The sequence below is a fragment of the Strix uralensis genome, chromosome 8 (assembly GCF_047716275.1).
Source record: "Strix uralensis isolate ZFMK-TIS-50842 chromosome 8, bStrUra1, whole genome shotgun sequence".
Lineage (NCBI taxonomy): Eukaryota > Metazoa > Chordata > Aves > Strigiformes > Strigidae > Strix > Strix uralensis.
Genome location: NC_133979.1, coordinates 16,797,655 through 16,816,302, shown reverse-complemented (window position 1 = coordinate 16,816,302; position 18,648 = coordinate 16,797,655). Strand labels below are relative to the sequence as shown.

General features: G+C 48.7%; 1 long non-coding RNA gene across 2 annotated transcripts in view; it reads left to right on the top strand.

Annotated features, from left to right (window-relative positions):
* Positions 1–332: 332 nt before the first annotated feature.
* The window catches only part of LOC141946514 (uncharacterized), a 37,138-nt gene continuing 18,822 nt past the window's right edge, over positions 333–18,648 (top strand). The window contains exons 1-3 of one of the 2 annotated variants that reach the window (XR_012629855.1): positions 333–586; positions 1,179–1,358; positions 3,622–3,716. This is a non-coding gene — a long non-coding RNA (uncharacterized LOC141946514). Of the gene's footprint in view, positions 587–1,178; positions 1,359–3,542; positions 3,717–18,648 lie in introns of both variants that reach the window. The other variant, XR_012629856.1, reaches the window with a different exon arrangement.

The window sequence follows — 18,648 nt, the reverse complement described above, 5'->3', positions numbered from 1 at the left end:
GGGCCGCGGGGCGGGCGCTTTCGGCGTGAGGCCGGGGCACGGCGCGCCCCGGGGCCGCGGAGGCCTTGCCCCGTTAGGCGGCTTTCTGTCGGCTTTCCCCCGTTACCCGCCCGGACGCGGGGACGGTTAGATACGGAGCGTTCTGCGTTCGGGGCCGCGCCGGTGAGCGCCGTGCGGGAGTGGGCCCCGCCGCCCGGCCCCCGCGCCGCCGGCAGCGAGGGGGGCGCCTCTGCCCAGGGCACCGCCGGGCGGCTCCCTGCGCTCCCCACACCGCGCCCCGGCGGCACCCGGCGCTTTGTCGTTGCTGCCGCCGTCGGAGGGAGAAACAAAACGTGTCGGGTGGGCGCGGAGCCCGGGGGCCCGGCGGTGCCCAGCGCCCAGCCAGGTGCCCGGTTTCCAGACCGGGAACGGGGTGGCAGGAGAGCCCGGGCCCGCAGCGGACAGCCCAGCCCCTCTTTCACCGGTTTTACTGTGTCCCTCACTCGGGTTGGGCGGCCTCGAGTAGTATTTCCTTGTTGAAGCTTAAGATTTGGGGCCGGGAAGGAGAGTTTAAGCTTCTGTTGTGGCGTCTTTTCTTTTCATGGCCGTAAGTATTTCCAGATGGGGATTTAGACACCAGACGTAACAATATTTCCATATTTGGTATAGCAGTAGCCTGCATTTTTCACATTTTTCTGCTCTGTTATCCAACCACAAAGCATTCTTGACAGCTTCAGATGTTGTTAAATATAGCCTTAACTTGTGTTCCCAGGGCAGGAAATTCTTTGGAATTCCTGTTTTTCACGCAATCTGTCTATCATGATTTAGGAGAATTGCGCTGGAGGAGCCAACTGGCGTTATACTGCAGTTTGCTCCCTTATTGAAAAAAGCCCAGCAGTTGAGTTTGCTACCCAACGGCGTTACAATAAGTCCCCATTCCAGGGATTTTTCTTTGCAAATGAGATTATTGTTCCTAACACAAGTTTGGGGTTTGCTTTTTTTTTTTTTTCGGTCGCCTTCAAGGCTGAAAGGTGGAGGAGCAGACTCCGAGGAGAAGCGAAACCTTGCAAAAACCCCTCCAAAGCCCATGAAAAGCGGAGGGGGGGGGGGGGGGGGGGGGCGAGGGAGACAGTGGAGAGGGAGGGGATGCGAAGAGGAGGGGGATGTGATTAACCTGTCTGCGTCGCATTTCCATACAGTAAGTGTCTGTGCGCGCCGCCCGTCGAGGATGGGCATTGAGGGAGGGGGAGCAGCAGCAGCCCCGCTGCTCGGAGCAGCCAAGCCCAGACGTCTCGTCGCCGGCCCGGTGCCACTGCCGAGGGGGCTACAGAAAGGAGCGTTTCACGGGGACTGAGTGGGGACTGTGCACATGGCTGCGGGTAAGTGCTGCTCCCGGCGCTGCTCCCCCTGCGCGGGGCCGGGGGCGCGTCTGCCTGCGCGCCCCTCAGCGTGCCGTGCCGTGGTGGGCTGTGTTGCTGCACCAGCAGGAATAAGAAGGCAGCCTTGTTGGACCTTGCCGGAGCCGCAGAAAAGGGGGTTTGTTGTTGTCTTGGGAGCGCTGCTCCTGGACGCGGCTTTGGCCGGAGGAGTGCGGCGGGGGGACGCTGCCTGCCAGGGCGGCGCGGGCGACACGAGGGGGGCACAATGGAGCCCCTGTCTGCGGCCGGGCCGGGCCGGGCCGGGCCGGGCGGCAGCGGCGGCCTCCAGCCGCACGGCGGGCTGTCCAAAAGCACACCGGTTTGTTTCGCTCCCCCGGCGCGCATCTATCTCTGAGCGGCCCCAGCCCCGCGGGACGGAGCGGGCTGATGGAGGCTGCCCGTCTTTTGTCGGCCCTCCCGCAGAAACCCCCCGCGGCCCCGTGCAGCAGCCCCAGGGGGAGCGGCACCGGCACCCCGGGACGGCATCCGGGAGGGGACGGGGCGGCCTCTCCCCGCGGGGTGATGCCGTGAGCCCGGGGACGGGGGCGGTGCGATGGGTGTCCCGTCGGAGGGGCGGGGGTGCCGCTCCCGGCCCCCCGCTCCGGGATGTCCCCGCGGCGGTGGCCGTCCGGGCAGAAGGGACCTGCCCCCAGCACCACCGTCCCCGCCCCGGCGGCGGCCAGGCCCGTGCCCAGGCCAGGCCCGACGGAGGGTTCCCGTTGTGGGTTCCCCCCCCCAATTTATTCTCTTCGTGTTCTTCTTTTAATTCAAGTAAATTAGATCGATGTTTTACTTTGTGGTGGTTTTGTGGTTTGGGAAAGGTGATGGGATGAAAGCTCCGGGCACTCTTTGCCCAGAACTTGCTCTTCAGAAGGCAGCAGTGGTTTTCTTCATCACTTGTACGCCTCGAGATTTGACCAGAAAGGACAATATCTGAAAAGGTCTTTAGTTACATGCTGCTATCTCGTGAGGCTGCCAATGTATACCATTTAGTGCCATTTCTGATGACAGGAGGTATTTTATGCATCCATTAAGAATTGGACAGAGACCACCGGCGAACTTAGATGGCTGCCAGTAACGGTAGTAACGACTTTCCATCCCTACTGATTTGGCTGAGCCCCAGCTGGTGACGAGGAGGAGCAGGGCTCGGTCCCATTTCCAGACTCCAAGCTCTCCAGTACGCCAGGCTTCCCTTGGTTTTATAGGTGTATGGTTTTTTTCTGTGGTACTCTAGTTTTAAAACTCTAAAGTGGTTTTTAGATAGAGAATCTGACTGGTACTTTTTTCCCAGGATGACTCTCTACACGGCAGCATTGCGATCAGGAGGAACAGGTTTGCAATTCAACACCCCTTGATTAATGAAAATTTTGAAAAATTTTTAAAAATTCTGAAAAAGCAGAAGAAGCTAGCACACCAGTGCGTGGTTAAATTGGCCAGTTTTGCTTTTCAGGGATTTATGCAAACATTAGTTTATTTAATTACATCTAATTTAAGGACACACACCAAGCATTTTGCTTTGATCTATGACTTTCACAACATTCAGCAAATGCCACAGGAAAAGTCAATGAATAGTGCCTTTTCTCACTTGGTTTTGTGTCTTACCACACATCCACACAACGCTGATGGGAAACTGTAACTGAACCTACATTTGCTCAGAAGAAGGTCACTTTGAAAGCTTTGAAGCACCTTTTAACAAACCTGTCCTGAATTTCAAGTAGTTGACAACACTTGAGATGGGTTGAGTCGCTTTGGAGTTCAGGTTAGACTGTGACCCTTTCATAGGCTTTCCCTGCACGCATTTCCCTGTTACAACCCATGACCCAGCGTTTACCTTCCAGGCTGTGCCTACATCTCCTGGATGTGTCAGGAAACAGGAAAAAAATTTGGATTATCTTCCTTTTTTAGATTTTGTTCAGTGTAACGTACTGTTCCAGACCTTTGTTGTCCTGAGTGAACTGGGAAATACTCTCTGCTTTACGTCATTAGGAGTATTTTACTGGCTCCTCACTTTATGTGCCATAGGCAATCGCTGTTTGTCGGGTAAAGTCTGCTGGGAGCTTGGCTAATGCAAAGCAGAAATTTGAAACAGTTGGCTTATGTAGCAGGTAGTACAGATTTACTGAGTATATCCTGTCATTTTCACAGGCCTGTGTCTCTCCAGGGAAAGGACTTTCCAGAGAAACAAATCAAGAAAAAATAACTGGTTTATCTTCCTTCCACCCAGTGTCGGTTTTTCATGGCGTTGCGTAGGGATCACAGAGCAGCGAGAAGCGCTGTATAGGATGGAGGCTCCTCTGGTTGCTGGTGCTCCCACTGACAGTAAGTATCCAGCACCAAACCGGAGCACGCCAGAGGTTTACAATCATGTGGATTCTGGAGAAAGATCTTACTAAATCCAGCGTCCAGCCCTTTTTTGTACCGTGTTTAATTTCCTCTTCCTCATTGTCTTTTTCTTCTGCCCATCCTTTACGGTGTGTTTCTTCTGTCTCTCCCCATTCTTCTCCTTTTCCTCGTTCCAGTCTTTTTTCCCTGTGGCCTTCCCTCTTCTGGTGTTTACCTACCTCAGGCAGGGCCTCTCCCGCAGCCCCTGCCAGGCCGCTGGTTCCTGCGGCACTAAATCAGTTCTCCCAGAGTCAATGGCTCCTCTCAGTCACTCACAGGAGGTGCAAATCCAGTGGGGCAAATTAAGCATAGCGACGCGCAGGCAGAGCAGCCGAGTAGCCAGAAGGCTTCAACAGCTAAAATTCAAGTGGGTTCAGATTTTTTTTCTTGCTTTGATTTGCTCGGAGTTTATGCTGAATTCTTTTGAGTATGGCATTTCCTATTTGTTTTCTTCCTCTTCCCTACTGCCCTCCTTTCAGCTATGCTCATGCCTGTCAGTTTTTGTATAGTCTGTGCCTTGCCTGTGGTTTCTAATATTTGGGGGGGGGAGGTTTGCTTTGCAGCATTTGTGCACTGACAGGCACTTTGCTTTGTAGGTGTGCTGCGTTTTCCTCTCGCTGCTGTCAAGGTGTCACAGAGGTTCCCGTTGTGTGGAAGTGGAAGGGGGACTTGTGAGCCTCCTAACCCTGCAGGGAAGCAGAGAAGGAAAATTTGATGTAGTATTCAGTTGGGCTCATTGCTGCTTCAGTGTGTGAACTGCACCGCTACACAGATGTAAGGGACGTAGCAGCGTAACAGAGGCAAGAAGCATCCCTGCTGACGGTCCGTGTGTTCCTGTTGAACCACTGACCGGCAGTACGTACTGCATGGCTTTCTCACCCCAAGCTGGATGCAGAAATGCAAAGCAATTACAGCCAGCTCCTGCTTAGTTCCTCCTGCCCAGTCAGAGGCTCAAAGTACTTTTGTCACTGTCATTCAGGGATCTGGCATTAACTTTATTTTAGTAGCAGCCACTACTGTTTCCTCGGTGAGATAGGTGGATTACATAATATATATTCACCTACTCTCATGCATGTGTACTTCAACACTAGATTACTTTCAGAAGATGCAACTTGCATCAAGCTCATCCCTATAGCTGAAGTCTGCAATGAAAAGACTATTACAGGCTTTGGCTCTCCATGCCACAAAAAAACCCCCATCAGGTTGTCCTAGCTAGCACCTAGCCACATGTGGATTTCTTAGTCGTGTCTATTGTTTTCATTCCATGTAGTCATGTAGCTTGCAAATGATAGCAATATAGCCTGAAATCTTCTTTATATATTCTAGAAAAAGAATCTTCACAGCTGTGTCTCATGAGCTTGGTGAAGGAGGCCAAGGCATCAGGAGCATACACAGGTCCCTTCCCAGCGTCAGCTGAGAGGGAGGTCCCAGACAGAGATCCCACCCCAGAGAGTTAATCATCCCAAATGACCTCAGCAGAAACTCCTTAACTTCAAACTTTGGTCCTCAGAGTGCAGGATTTCCCAGTGGAGCAATGCATGCGAACTGACATCTGTTAAGACAAAATGAGCAAACTCAAGATTGCTCATGATCGAAAGTAGTTACTAGAGCTAGCTGAACCTGATTGCAGTCAGTTGGGTAGTGCCCGAGAAATCCTTGATCAAAGCACACTTCCAGGCTGTGGCCCATAATGGTTGTCAGCTGCTGTCTGCCTCAGTCTGCAGCTTAACTGCACCTCAGAGGCGACTGCCTCCTGCTTCTATCTGTGTTGCAGGACTGCGTGCCCCAGAATAGACTCTTTGCTGTGTGTTCAGATTTACTTGTTTGTTTTACTTTTCTACATTTGAAATACATGGCAAACTCTTCTTTCCCCAAAGGTATTGTGTTTCATTCTAGTTAATCACAGCTACGTTTCCTTAAGGTAAGTCTGTGTCACAGCTACAGGAGCTCTCTGCCTTCCTTCTGATGCTTTTCCTCCTTCCCTGCTGATCATGATGTGATGGAACAGTTTCTTGTTGCTGATACAGGGGCATTCAAAGGACTTGCCTAGCCTTTGATTTTAAGAACATATTTTTGTAGCTATTCTCTTGAAAAATGAGTATTAATATGTTTTTTTCTTTGCACGCAAATAGGAGGGGAGGCCTGATCTGGCAGGATGCTGAACGTGCTCTGCCATGCAGTGAATTCTGTCACTTACTGTGCTTTCCAGGCTAGCTGCTGGAAATGTCACAGGATTAATTTCAGAATCCCCTGAGGTGCCTGTTGGCTTTGTCCGGAATTATTACTCATTCTCTGCTACATACACAAGCCTATTAAAACACGGTGAGACCTTAGTTGTGTTTGCTGCGTTAGTGTTCATTTCCATTCTGTTCCATCTGGGCTCTTGCCCTTTGCCAACCGGTACGTTACATGAGCACCTTGCAGCGGCAGCTAGCTCTGTTCTTCTGTCGTGCATGCTTATTTTATGGCACACACGAGCTAACCGATGCAAGGAAGCCAGCCACAACCTCCTCCAGTGCTGTTCTGCTCCTGGAGATCAGTTACTTGCACCGTTTTCTGGCTTGTGCCCCTCACTTCTAGTTTGTGATAGTGTAGTGAAAAAATCAATAGCAGACAAATAAGTAGACACGATGTCATCCTTGCAGATAGGGAGGACTTGCAGGCAGCCAACAGATCATGTATTTGCTTTAAGAATGTTTGTGGAGACAGAGTTACGATCCAAGAATGTGCAAGTAGCTGCTCATCCCAGTGTTGCGTGCCTGCAATTAGGGAGAAGTGCTAAACCATCTCTAAACTTGATTAGCATCCAGATCCAAAAGATGTGTCTTGTGCTGTGGAGTTGGTTGGGGTGATTTTTCTAGGGGAGTGAAGAATAAACTATGTGAATGGAATCTCTTCCTCATCTTATCTCTGCCGGGGGCTAAATTAAAATTGGAGGGAGCCGACTGGCAAGAGCTGGTGGGCTCCTCTGTGAAAGGGTCCTCGTGTGGGCTCCATGCAGCAGTCAGGAGCAAGGAGCCCAGCGGCTTGCGCAGACCCTTGGGGAGGAGGACATCTCTGTGAGTCAGCCAGGAAGCCTGCCTGCTGCCCGGTGTTTTCCCAGGGACCGATGTCCTCAGGAAGTAAAAGGTTAGCAGGGGCTATCAGCAGACTACTTTGGTTGGGAGACTTTTTTACGATTGCATTAACGTCTCTTTTCCTGTTGTTGTACAGAAATTATGACTCCTACTGTCAGTGTTGAGATGAAGGCAGGAGCCCTTTCACATGGAGCAAGCATTAAAAGCTAGCTGTTTTGTTAATCATAAAAGAAAATTAGTGCTGGCTGGCAGCTACTTACTTTCAGAAATGTTGCTTTTGTCTTGTTATTCTTTTAACTCTTTGCACTCATTTGTATCCTGTTGTACACAGTCAGCTACCTGTTTGTCACTGTCCTCTCTCACTGCCTAACCTGGAGTCTTGCTTCTGAAGCTCCCCACAAGCTCAACTTTTAGACTTATGTGATAATTTGGGATCAGAGCAGAAAAATGGGAGATAAGAGGGTCTTTCAGGTGAGCAGTGTGTGATAAAGCACGATCATGTTTGTAACCGATTGTGAGAGGAAAGCGTCTGGTTTCAAGGAGTGGGCTTTTTCAGGATGTACCCATACAGTGTTTAACAGTGCCACGTCAAAATAAAAATCATTGATTAAAAGTGCGCCTTACTTGTGCTGCTAAAAACGCTTTTAGATTATACACGCTGAAAACAGTAAATATTTAATGTACAGGTTTATTTTTCCTGGTTTATAGAGAGCTCAGTGGGCCTGACAGAGCAGCTAGACAGATGTGTTTATAGCGAGCTCCCCAGGCAGGTACAATGCTGCAGTGTTTGGCCTGCGAGCACCGCAGGGGCATGCTTAAAAAAATAAAAGTGTTCCATTTACATTGGGGGAAAAAAATCCTGAGAATGTTTCTATTAATATTAGCTGGTGTAAAACCCCAAATTCTACATTTCAGGTCTTACATATTTCAAAAATAGAGGACTAGATGGTGGTTGGTGAGGATGTGGGGTAAGAAGTGTTTTCTCACTTATAGCCAGTGAAAGGGACCGTCAAGGTGGCAGTTCTTGCAGGAGAAGAGTGTTATTGCTGGTAAAGGTCAGGTGTGAAATGAAGAGTTCAGGAGCGAGCAGAGTGGGGCAGCAGACCCTGTGCGTGGGGAAGTGTGGGTAGGTGGGTCCACAGGCCAGTGTGCCGTGCCTGTGGTTTGCTACCGACTCAGAGCTGTGGCTCAGGACCACAGCTGAGATCCTGGATGTGCATGTTCCTAAAAGGTGAGAGGGACCAGATGCTGTGGGGAAAGCAAAATGTGCAGAGCCCTCCCCACACAATGCAATGCACATACCTCCCACACCTGTGAGATAGTGATGGGGATGGTGGGCAAAGCACCTCCACATTCAGGGAGATTTTTTTATGCGTTAGCCTTGATCTTGGCTGAGGTCTTATCTGAGCACTAGCTTCTGATCTTGATTATACTGATGTTAAAGCTGATTTATCTGGTAAAAATTAATGGCATTAATTAATTGGCACACATTAATTAACTGAAACAACTGACACTTGAGTTTCTGGAGAGCTCCCAAGGAATGGGTGGCAGCATCTGCCTCTCTGATTTCCTCAGAAGTTATGCTTGGCTGAGAAGTGAGTTTATTTTGATAATCTGATTAAACAGCTGGCAGCTTTTTAACTCTTGAAGAAAAAAGATTAACTTTTAAAAAGGGATTCGTGGGCTGACTAACTTCTCAGGAAAGTTTTTTGTTCAAGAAAGTAGAGTTAGGAAGTAGAAGTCTGTATTGGAGCTGGCTAAGCACTCTATGATTAAATATAGCGCTCTCTCTATATAAAATTTAATAGTCATCTCAGTGTGTGAATAAAGCTAGGAGTCCTAGTGAGGTGGTTTTGCTTTCCCAGCAGCTTCACCTGCAGAGGACATCTTTCCCTGACTGCAGGTGACCTGCCATCCTGGTGACACAAGGGGATGGGGCCATCCCGTGGGTACCTGCTAAGTGCAGGACAGCATCGTCCTGGTAAAAGCAGCTCAGCACCTCTCCTTACTGGGGCCTTCCATCACAGGGACGCTGGGCTGCTTTGCCTTTGAGCCCTGGCCACAGCTTCCTTGTCTGCAAGCTCCTTTTCTGACAAGTACGATGCATAGGCCACCCCATTGCACCTGGGAGCATCATGAAAGGAGGGGACCAAGAGAACGGGGCTCCTATGCTGAGCGCCGGTATTGCCACAACAGCACTAGTGGCCATTGCACATCCAGGAGAAGTGGCAGAATAATGCGACTTTCTTTGCAAGCTGAACTACGGGCCATGTTTCAATATGGCCCGCTCACTCCTCTGTACTGTGCTTTAGTTGTGAGCACCGATTCAAGCAAACCCAGCCATCTTAGACCCAAACTGAGATTCATTGATTCCAGCAGCAGCGCTGGCCTGAGGCACCCTGCTCCGCCGCGGCCGCTCCCCGGCGCCCCATTCCCCTGCATTTATGACCTCCTTCTTGCTGTTAGTGGCACACAGGTCTGCAGTAAAACAAAGACTCCAGCTCGGGTCTCCCAGGGGTAGCAAACCAGCACATTAACCCACTGTGTGACCTGGCAAGGACTTGTGACTCTGGATTTTATGGCAGGATTCCCTTGCCCGAGTATTCCGCGTTTAGGAGGCTACACAGTTGATGCACAGTCAGGTCCTGAAGGGCAGCTGGCCTGATGACAGTAGACTTAAAAAATGAATGAATTGTCAGCTTCAGTCTGGATGTCACCATCATTTTAATGCTAATGGACTTTTTCCTCAGCCAGCCTCCTGTCTGAATGGGGAGCACAGAAACATCCCGATATTTATGGGATTTTAACTAGATTAGTTACAAACCTATAAAGCAAAGAAAGAGACAGTTCATCCAGTATTGGGGAGGGGAGTGTTAAAAATGCCACCTCAGATAAAATATTACGGGAGTTGAGTAACTGTAAATAAGAACCTTGCCTATGAAGTAGCTGCTTATGTGAGCTTGGGATGAAGGCCAAGAGAACGTCTAGGGCTTGGGGAAATTTATTAGCCCAGATCAACAGGATTTCTGGGACTCAGGAGATGGGGTGGCAAAGAATTTGCCTGTTGGAGTCTGGACTTCCTCCATTCATGCCTGCAGCAGGAGTTTCACTTATAAAACTTTCAAGATGGTTCATTTGCATTTTTTGAATTTTCTTGGTTCTCATTAGCAGCTACAGTTGTGTCCTGGTACTTGGGAGAGCTGGATTCAAGCTCTGGGATTCCACAGCCTGCCAGTATGGTCTTGGACAAATCATTCATCTCCCTGTGCTTCAATGCCCCTCTGTAGAGAGGAGATAAACATTATTTCCTGATTCCTGGGGATGTCAGGAAGGTGTGCTAAGGACTAGGAGGCATTCAGTACGCTCATGAGTGAGAGTACTATGGGTGTTTACAAATGACAAGGCCACGTGCAGAGCAGCTACAGTGCACAAACTGACCCCTCGCAGGGGGAGGAATGGCATTTTGGTGGGGGGTGATGGGTCTTCCCTTTGATCCCAGTCATTTTAGTCACTGCCAGGATTCTCCCTACTTAGACCTCTGCCAGTGCAAGTTGGCTATCCTGATAGGGTCATTGGTTTCCTGATGATGTTAGGGCCATCTTGGCTATGCATTCACTTTAAAAAAGGGTACATGCACATCAACAGTGCACAACTCGGGAACCTGCTGCCTTTTTTCCCCCATTTTTCATCTCTCTCATTCCTATTCACACCCTTCTGCTGTTCATTCTGCTATTCCTTACCTGCATTCAGCTTTCTGTCTGGGTTCTTCTAGCACATGTCTCCCCTCTGCCTTCACTTCAGTATTTCTGCCTTCACCTCCGTTCTCACTCCCATGTTTTGTCCGTGTTTTATTTTTCTTATCTTGTTTTTGGAATTCATCCTTAGCCTCTCCTATGTATTTCCCTTTTCGTCCCTCCAAGAGCTTTTCAGTAAACAGCATCCCTCCTCCTATTCTGACTCACTGCCCACTGACAGTGGAAAGATTTCATCATGAAAGCAATGCACAGATCTCCCAGTTTAGAGTGCGGGGTAGGTTAGGATGACCTCGCCTCCTCCTGTCAAGTGAAGAACCTGTCAAGTGAAGGGTCTAATTCCTCAGCCGATGTTTATTTGCCAGTTTATCTCACGTTCAGTTGTTCTTTGTTCCCACCCCAGTGTAAATGCCTATGTGTGCTGGGGGGATGCTGTATCGTGCCCTGTATCACCCCACTCCCACGTGATGGCAGCGAGTACCTCAGTGGCTCTTGGTAATGTACTTAGCCGAAGTGTGGGAAAACTCTCAGACTTGAACTTCACTTTGTATTTCCATGCCATATGAAACTCGTTGAATGTTTGTCCTTCCCTTCACGTGGCTGCTGCCTGCTCTTGTATTGCATTGACATATGTGAAATCTATTTGGTCCCCTTTTTAATATGCTGCTTACAGTATAAATACAAAAGCAGACAGTGCTTCTGAAGAGAAATAAATGTAATTGTGGTGGTGGTTGTTGTTATAAATAGTGCAAAGGATTTAGAAGCTATTTAGCCTTTCGGGCAGGAATCACAAGTGTTCTGTGTAATATAATCTTAAGGCTCTCGTATTTAGCTATCGAAGTCTTCCCAGTTGTGATTGGCCCAGTTCAGTCATTACTGTTTGGCTTCAGTGCAGGATGAGGATGCTCTGCTCTTCACAGGAGTGAGGGTTAGCCTCCAAAAATGTGGTGTGCTGGATCATATGCCTGACCTGTACATGCATATAGCGCCGTTATTCATGCAGATCAGGCATTTGCATGTGCAACTGGTCCGTTTGCATAAAGAACCGTGGTATTTCCACACATGAATTTTTGAGGTTGGTTCCTAAAATCAGTGCTGCATTTTTCTTCTGCTGGAGTGAAATGCAAATATTTATTTATTGACAGAGCTGGAGCTGATCGTTTTCCCTGTCCAGGTCTGAGCTGTCTGTTCCATCAGATGAAAACAAGTAGTATTCTGATTTCTTTTTAAAATGCATTTGTTCATAACTGCGTTAAAAACAATTAGTGCCTGCTCTCTGCCAGCCCCAGTAGAGTGAGATATAGATATATAGATATTTGTGTGTGTGTATGTATGTATATGTATATCAAAAGCGGCCGAACGCCCAGAAATTCTCTTGGCAGCCCTGCTGTCTGGTTAGAAAAGGAAGTGAGCTACAAAATTTGAACATTCAGTTCTGAGACTTGAAAGCTTTCTGGATTTTATTACTGACTCAACAGGGTTTTCATTATGTATGTGGCCAAGAGGAGAGGTTTACGCAAGAGGAACATACTGTAATTGAATATGTTTGTAATTTTACACATTGTTAAATAATTGAGATAACTAGATGTCTCCTAAATGGACAAAATAAATTATGTGTTAGCAGCAGTGTCACTGTGGCACAGACAAGTCAATATAAAAGAGTGGCCGGCTCCCATCCAAAAGCTGATTTCCAGTGCAGAGGGGTCCTGATCCAGATGCTGAGTGACATTTTGCTGTTGATGTGAATGGGAGGCATCTTTCCCGCAGCATATCTGGAATCCTCTTGCTGCCTGTCAGTCTCTTCTACTCCAGAAAAGCATCTTCAGCTTGCTTTTTTTTTTCTTTGCTTTTTAGTAACTCAGAGCTATTTAAACAGCAGTTTGAGGCTGAGTTTCTTCTACTCTCATTTTCGTGTTAGTTTTAGGAAGAAAAATATTTTGAGAAGCAAATTATCACGCAAAGAGAGAAGGTGTGGGATGCATGGGCTAAGCTGTAAATACAGACCAAGGCTGTGTCCCGCTGTCCTGGTCGCCTCCTGCAGCAGGAGATGTGCTGTCGGATCACACCCTGTGCCCAGTCAGCTCTGCCGCAAACCAGCTCGACAACAAAGTGAATTCCTGTCCCGCAGACAACATACTCCCAGCTAATTTTGCACTTGTTCATGTGATGGGTATTTATTCTTCATTGTCTTAAAAAGGTATTTATTTTTAAATCTCTGTGGTCTCTGGTGCCATACAGTCTTAGTGCATGTGTTTTCATGAAACTACTGTCAGCGGAAAATGCTATCTGTATGTGCCTTTGCATTTTACACGTGGGGAGCCAAGGCACAGGGAAAACATAAGGTCACTGGATAATTCAGGCTGGAATTCAGAACCCAGTCTGAACCTCTCTCACTCCCATTTATGCCCAGCGTCTCTCCTGTGCGCACCACTGTGAGCAGCCTGGCTCTGCCTTCTAGATAACCCCCCCCCGGAGGTGCTGGGGACTGCCCTTGGGCCCCCCGGGGACTCCCCCTCTCCAGGATGACCAAACCCCCTTCCCTCAGCCCAGCAGGCTGATGGCCATCTTTGCTGCCGGCTTGTGCCCAGTGCGCACGCAGGAAGCCTGCATCTTCGTCGCTCTTCACCCCTATTGCAGCTGCCGTCAGCGGGAGGGGGAATCGCGAATTTCCTTTAACGGGCAACGTGATGGTGTGTTCAGAGTGGTGCTGCGGTCCTGCCACTGCCTCTGCCAGCAAACTCCGTGGTCACTAGAACATACTTGCCTTCATTTGCAGTCTTTTAAAACAATTATATAGCTTTAGGGCATGTGACACCTCCAACATTGTAAATCGAGCTGGGTAGCCTCTCAGTTTTGCTTTTGATTTGTTCCATTTGTTCTGTTGCATATCTTCATGGAGAAACATCTACTCTTACTGCTCTTGCAAAAGATACGTGTGAAGCAGTGTTTACCACAGCAACAGCCCATCTGTGGCACTGAACCACATGCAGGTCAGCAATGTTCAGAGGTGTTGCCTTGCTGGTGCTGCATAATTAGTCTCACTGAGGGTAAACACACATGCAAAATAGATCCACTTTTAATGTGGGAAACACAACGTGTGCCTGCCCAGCTGTGTGCACCAAGCAGAGGACTTTACTGGCTTTTTTTCCACTTCCCCCTCTGTTGCCGTGCTGGGTGACCAGTGGCAGGGCTGTGCAGTGGTCAGGATGCCCACAGCAGGAGGTGGGAGAGCTGGACCTGCGCTGCTGGGCTTGCGGAGGACACAGCGGGGGGCCTGGGAAGGTGACTGTGCTGATGCCTGAGAAGGTGACTGGGAGCCCCTGTCACAGCTCCCGCCCTCCCTCGCTGTCCTCGGCACCCAAAGGTGTGTGGTATGTGCCCAGTGCCTCCTGGCCTTCTGAAAGTTTTCATTTATGGCTGCTAGACTCAAGACTGTGGGCTGCTGCTACTTTTATAGTATAATGTTTTTGTAATGTTGTTATGATGGCTTTCTTACTAAATGCTTTTTTTTTTAGTCAATTTTGCCTGTTCTCCCTCTGTTTTTGAGTCCATTGGCTCAATTTCAGCCAACCATGAAAAAAAGGTATTTGTTTCCAAGAGATTAAGCTGGAGGCAGAGCCCAGGAAGGCGAGCAGCTGGGCTGAAGAGGGATACCCTGCCGATGCCCTGGGAGAGCTGGCAGCCTGAGCGTGGCTCCAGTTAGAGGCTGGAGGTAGAATCCACGGTGGGAAGGCAGAGGGAGAGGCTGTGAACACTCTGACCACAGAAAGTGCCTCCTTGGCACTCCTACGGTCTTCAGACACCAGAAAGTCCAACCACAAGACACAAATCCATAGGAAATGAGGTCTCATCAGTTCCACTGCCCACAACTTGCTTATGGCTCCACCAGCACTTCCAAGTGTTCGGTTTGGTCAAAGGGCTACTGGAAACTGGGCAGTTGTCTTCCCTGAGTCACCCTGCCTTTCCACCTCCCCATGGTCAAGGTGCTTCGCAGGCCAGGGCACTGCTAGAGGGGTGACATCCAGCTGTCCATCATCTTACAGGCATCCAACCTGCCTCTGGTGTGCTGGTGCATTGAAATCCATCTGGATCTTCTTTGTGTTTTTGCCAGAGATTTTACGAACCAGAAGAATGTGGCATTATAAGAAGGCTGTACCAGCTTGTTATTCCTATCCTCTCCCCAGTGAGAACAAGCCAGAGAGCATGTTTTAAATGTAGCCCATGGTCAGATGGTGTGGTGAGTGCTGGAAGCCTGAGATGGTCTGGCAGAAAAATAATTTCCCCTTTTAAAACCACTGAACCGTCCTTGTTCCTCCACACTCCAGCTGGTTAGCTTGGCCATGCAGCCTGGGCATGGAGACATGGCCGGATCCGCTCCCGATACCTCCCTGCACCCCTGGGTGAGCTCTTGCTGCAGCCTTTGCTGCTGCAGGTGAGGGACGGGCTCTGCCCCACTTTTGGCTGCCAGAGAAGAGGGGCTGGGGCAGGGGGTCTAAAGGAACATCCTTTCCTCTTCCCTTGCAGCCTATTCGTGATGAGGGGAAACTGTGGGGGGGTGTTAACGTTTCAGAGGGAGGCTGTGCATTCATGACAGCAGCAGAGGCAGGAGGGCTGGGCAGGGGAGAGGGCCAGGGGTGCTGCCCAGTGTTGGTGCTGCCTCTTGAGGTTGGGCTCCCATTGGGGGACTTGCTGCCACTCCATCATGCTGTCCTGAGGGGAGCGATGGGAGGTGGTAACACTGGGAGAGGCTGTGTGGCACAACACACAGCTTAAAAGAAAAAAATAGCTCTTCAAGAGCATCACTAGGGAAAAATTACCTGAATGCTTGGGCAGCCGCTGTTCAGTACATGCTAACAGCAGCTCAGATTTTGTGGAGCTGAAAGCACTGCCAAGCCTTTTTCTCCTTCCTCTGTAATGCTGCACCTCCACCTCCCATCTCCCCCCAGGAACGCAACAGCCCTGTGACACAGAGTTTTCCAAATGTGATACATTTCTCTAAAATTGCTTTCAAATGTTCCTAGCAAGAAACTGCGCTACTCATTTTGTCCGTGGCCTTGCACAGCCGGCAGCATCGTGGGCGAGCGTGGTGAGGCTGTGGGTACAGCCCTGGCTCGGCCAGCAGGGAGCTGCTGGCCACCATAAACACAGCATCCCCCAAAAAGCAGGTTATTGCTGGGGAGGTGCCATCAACGCCCTTCCCGACGCTGCCCGAGCCATCCTCTCCAGTCGGCCACCTCACTGCTGCTTTGAGCACTGTGCCCAGCTGAAATGGGCAGCTGGCAGCTCAGTGGCCAGCTGCAGCCCAGAAACATCACATCTGGAAAGGGCATTTGAGCTGCTCCTGGGGATGAACCCATGCGCATCCCAGGGCTCAATGAGCTCACCCGTGCTTGCAGGAGGGGTCCCCGTGCTCCACAGGGAAGGGAGGGTTTGGGAGGCAGGTAAGCAAAGATGACTGGAGTGAATCCGCAGCGCTCGGAGGAATTCGAGTGAAATGCCAACACCATCCTTCAATGCTCCGACCCTTCATCCTTTCCTCCTGCCTCTGTAAATAGGCTCCTTCTTAAATGGGTGGGGAAGGCAGTGCTTTGATATCAAATCTAGTCCATTAAAAACAAAACGATGGAGAGGTTTACCTCCTCTGAGCCCACCTGTCAGTGTTTTCAGCTTTACTATCATATTTTCCGACATCTTCCCAGTGTTTTTCTCTCCTCTGTTGCTGTACACAGAGGCAGAGGAAACTTGCCTATGCAGAGGAAAAAGTGAACCAGGCTTTCTCAGATGTTCTAATAAACAGCCTGAAAAAGCTTTACAGATTGATCCCATGCCATTTTAGTCATCAGAGGTCTTATTTACAACTATAGCTTGCTTAAAGAAAAGCACAAAGGTAGACCTTCTGTAGGTGCAGATCACCTGGCTGCTCCAAGGAAAATTGTAATTAAGTTCAAAAGAATATTTTTTTTTTTAAACATGAATATTGTCTTTAGGAGAAGATGGTGCCATTTAAAAATGCTAAATGAGTGTAACAGCCTTAGTACCCTCTGTGCATCTTCTGGCCTCGCTCCATGATGCTCATAAATATTTGAACCCTTTGGTGCATTAATCCTTTATAGCAAAGCTGTTAGCCTGGAAGGGCTGCAGCCATCTGAAACCCCACAGGATAGTCTGATAGTTCACAGGTAGGGATTTTAGGGGTTGATATTTATTTATTTATTTATTGCAAATGGAGAGGAGTGGAAGGGGATGAGAGGGATGCACAGAAAGCAGCGGTGCAGTGGTGCTGGCAGGGCGTTGTGTAGCTGCCTGTCCTTGGCAGGCCCTTGCAGGGCTCCCCTGCCACCCTCGCAAACCGCATGTGGAATTTCTTGTTGTTATTTCCCCTGTTTGAAGGCAAAAATTAAAACAGCTTTAACGGAGAGGACTGAGGAGATGGGTTCCGATAGCCACAACAACGGCACAGCAGGGAGGGCTAAGCAGTGCTAAGACTGCTCTAAATTATTCAAGCTATTAACAAACTGTAGGAGTTGCCATCCTGGAGTGTGCTGGGGTCCAGCCAAAACCTTCTCATGTCCAGTGAGTTGCTGGCAGGTTCCCTGCTTGGTGATGGTACAGGAACACGTGCAGTAGAGCATCACCCTGGTGTGGGCCAGGGATGCCAGTCATTTGCCTCGGCCACATCGTCTTGCCCCAAAACTCCCCAGTGGGGAGGGTGACACAGGTATTTTTTGGAAAGGTTTTGTTCCAGTTGGAGGAAACAAAAAAGGTCAGAAACCAAATGGAAATGTAGCAATGTAGCATCTCTCAAAAAAAAAAAAAAAAAAAAGTAGGAAGGTGAGGCAATTACTACATGTTTGTAATCAGCTGTCACACTGAAAAGATCCAGCATGAGGCTCTGAGTTCATGTGGAGTACAGAGCAGCAGAATTATATGCAAGTGTTTTATTTTGTTAGAAAAATCAGCATCTAATCTGTGTGGGAAATGGTAAACTTCGTTTCCACAGAAGTCCGGCTTTTTTAAATTTATTTGTTTGTTTGCCATCATACACATTGTGTTTGTTAAAGAAAAGTATTTAAGTCAAAGAAAATATGACGCAGAAGATTCAGGGTGCCATTTGATAAACAATGGGCTGCAAGTTGTCAAAAAAAAAAAACAAACGAGGCAAGTCTGGCACATGCTGAATCCATTCCTTTCTGTGCAGGAAGAAAAATAACAATTTGTTTCCCATACAGCCAAACTCTTTCACAATCTGCATTGCTCAAAGCTTGAGTAATGGCCAGCAGCAGCAGGGACATTCGTCTGTCAGGACGCCCTTTGCAAGCAAAGGTAAATCAAGTGGTACGGCGCCAAGCTTTCAATGACCCTGTGGCTGATACAATGGGTTAGAAGCAATATTGTCTGCATCTTGATACAAGGTTAATTAGTTTTCCCTGCCAAATAGCAGTGGGCAGCATCTGAAACACGCTGAATGGTTTTCCATTTGGGCCAGGTCTACTCACAGTGCTGGTTTGGCCAAAGGTTTCTTACATGCCTCAGATGCCTAAAATTAGTTGTTTTACAGCATTACCAATTACTGACTCAAGATGGTGATACAAACAGTGCAAAGTTTGGATCTCATCTTTCTGGCTCATGTTGGCTGACAAGTTAATCTTAAAATAGCAATTATCTAATGGGGAAAATCCCATAGATCTAGACAAGTGGGTTATAAAAATAGCCACCCTCACTGGTAAGAGTCCCAAAGTAATTTTTGAACCATGCTGTGGCTAAGGGCCGTGTACAGGTACCTGTTATCAAAAAAAGGAGCAAAAAGCTGCCAAGAATTCCTCTTTAGTCTGCCTGGCATCAGTAAATACCTGCAGGTCAGCAGAAGATGTATTTATAGTTGTAACCACATGAAGCGAGAAAGCCTACACTTGCCCTGTATTTTTCCATGAAAGACGTGAAGTAATTCAGGGTTTGTGAATAGATCACTGTTCCTGGACCTTCTTTTTTGACCCTGATTCCCTTTATATAACAGTCTTCTGTTCCTCCTGTGGATATGTT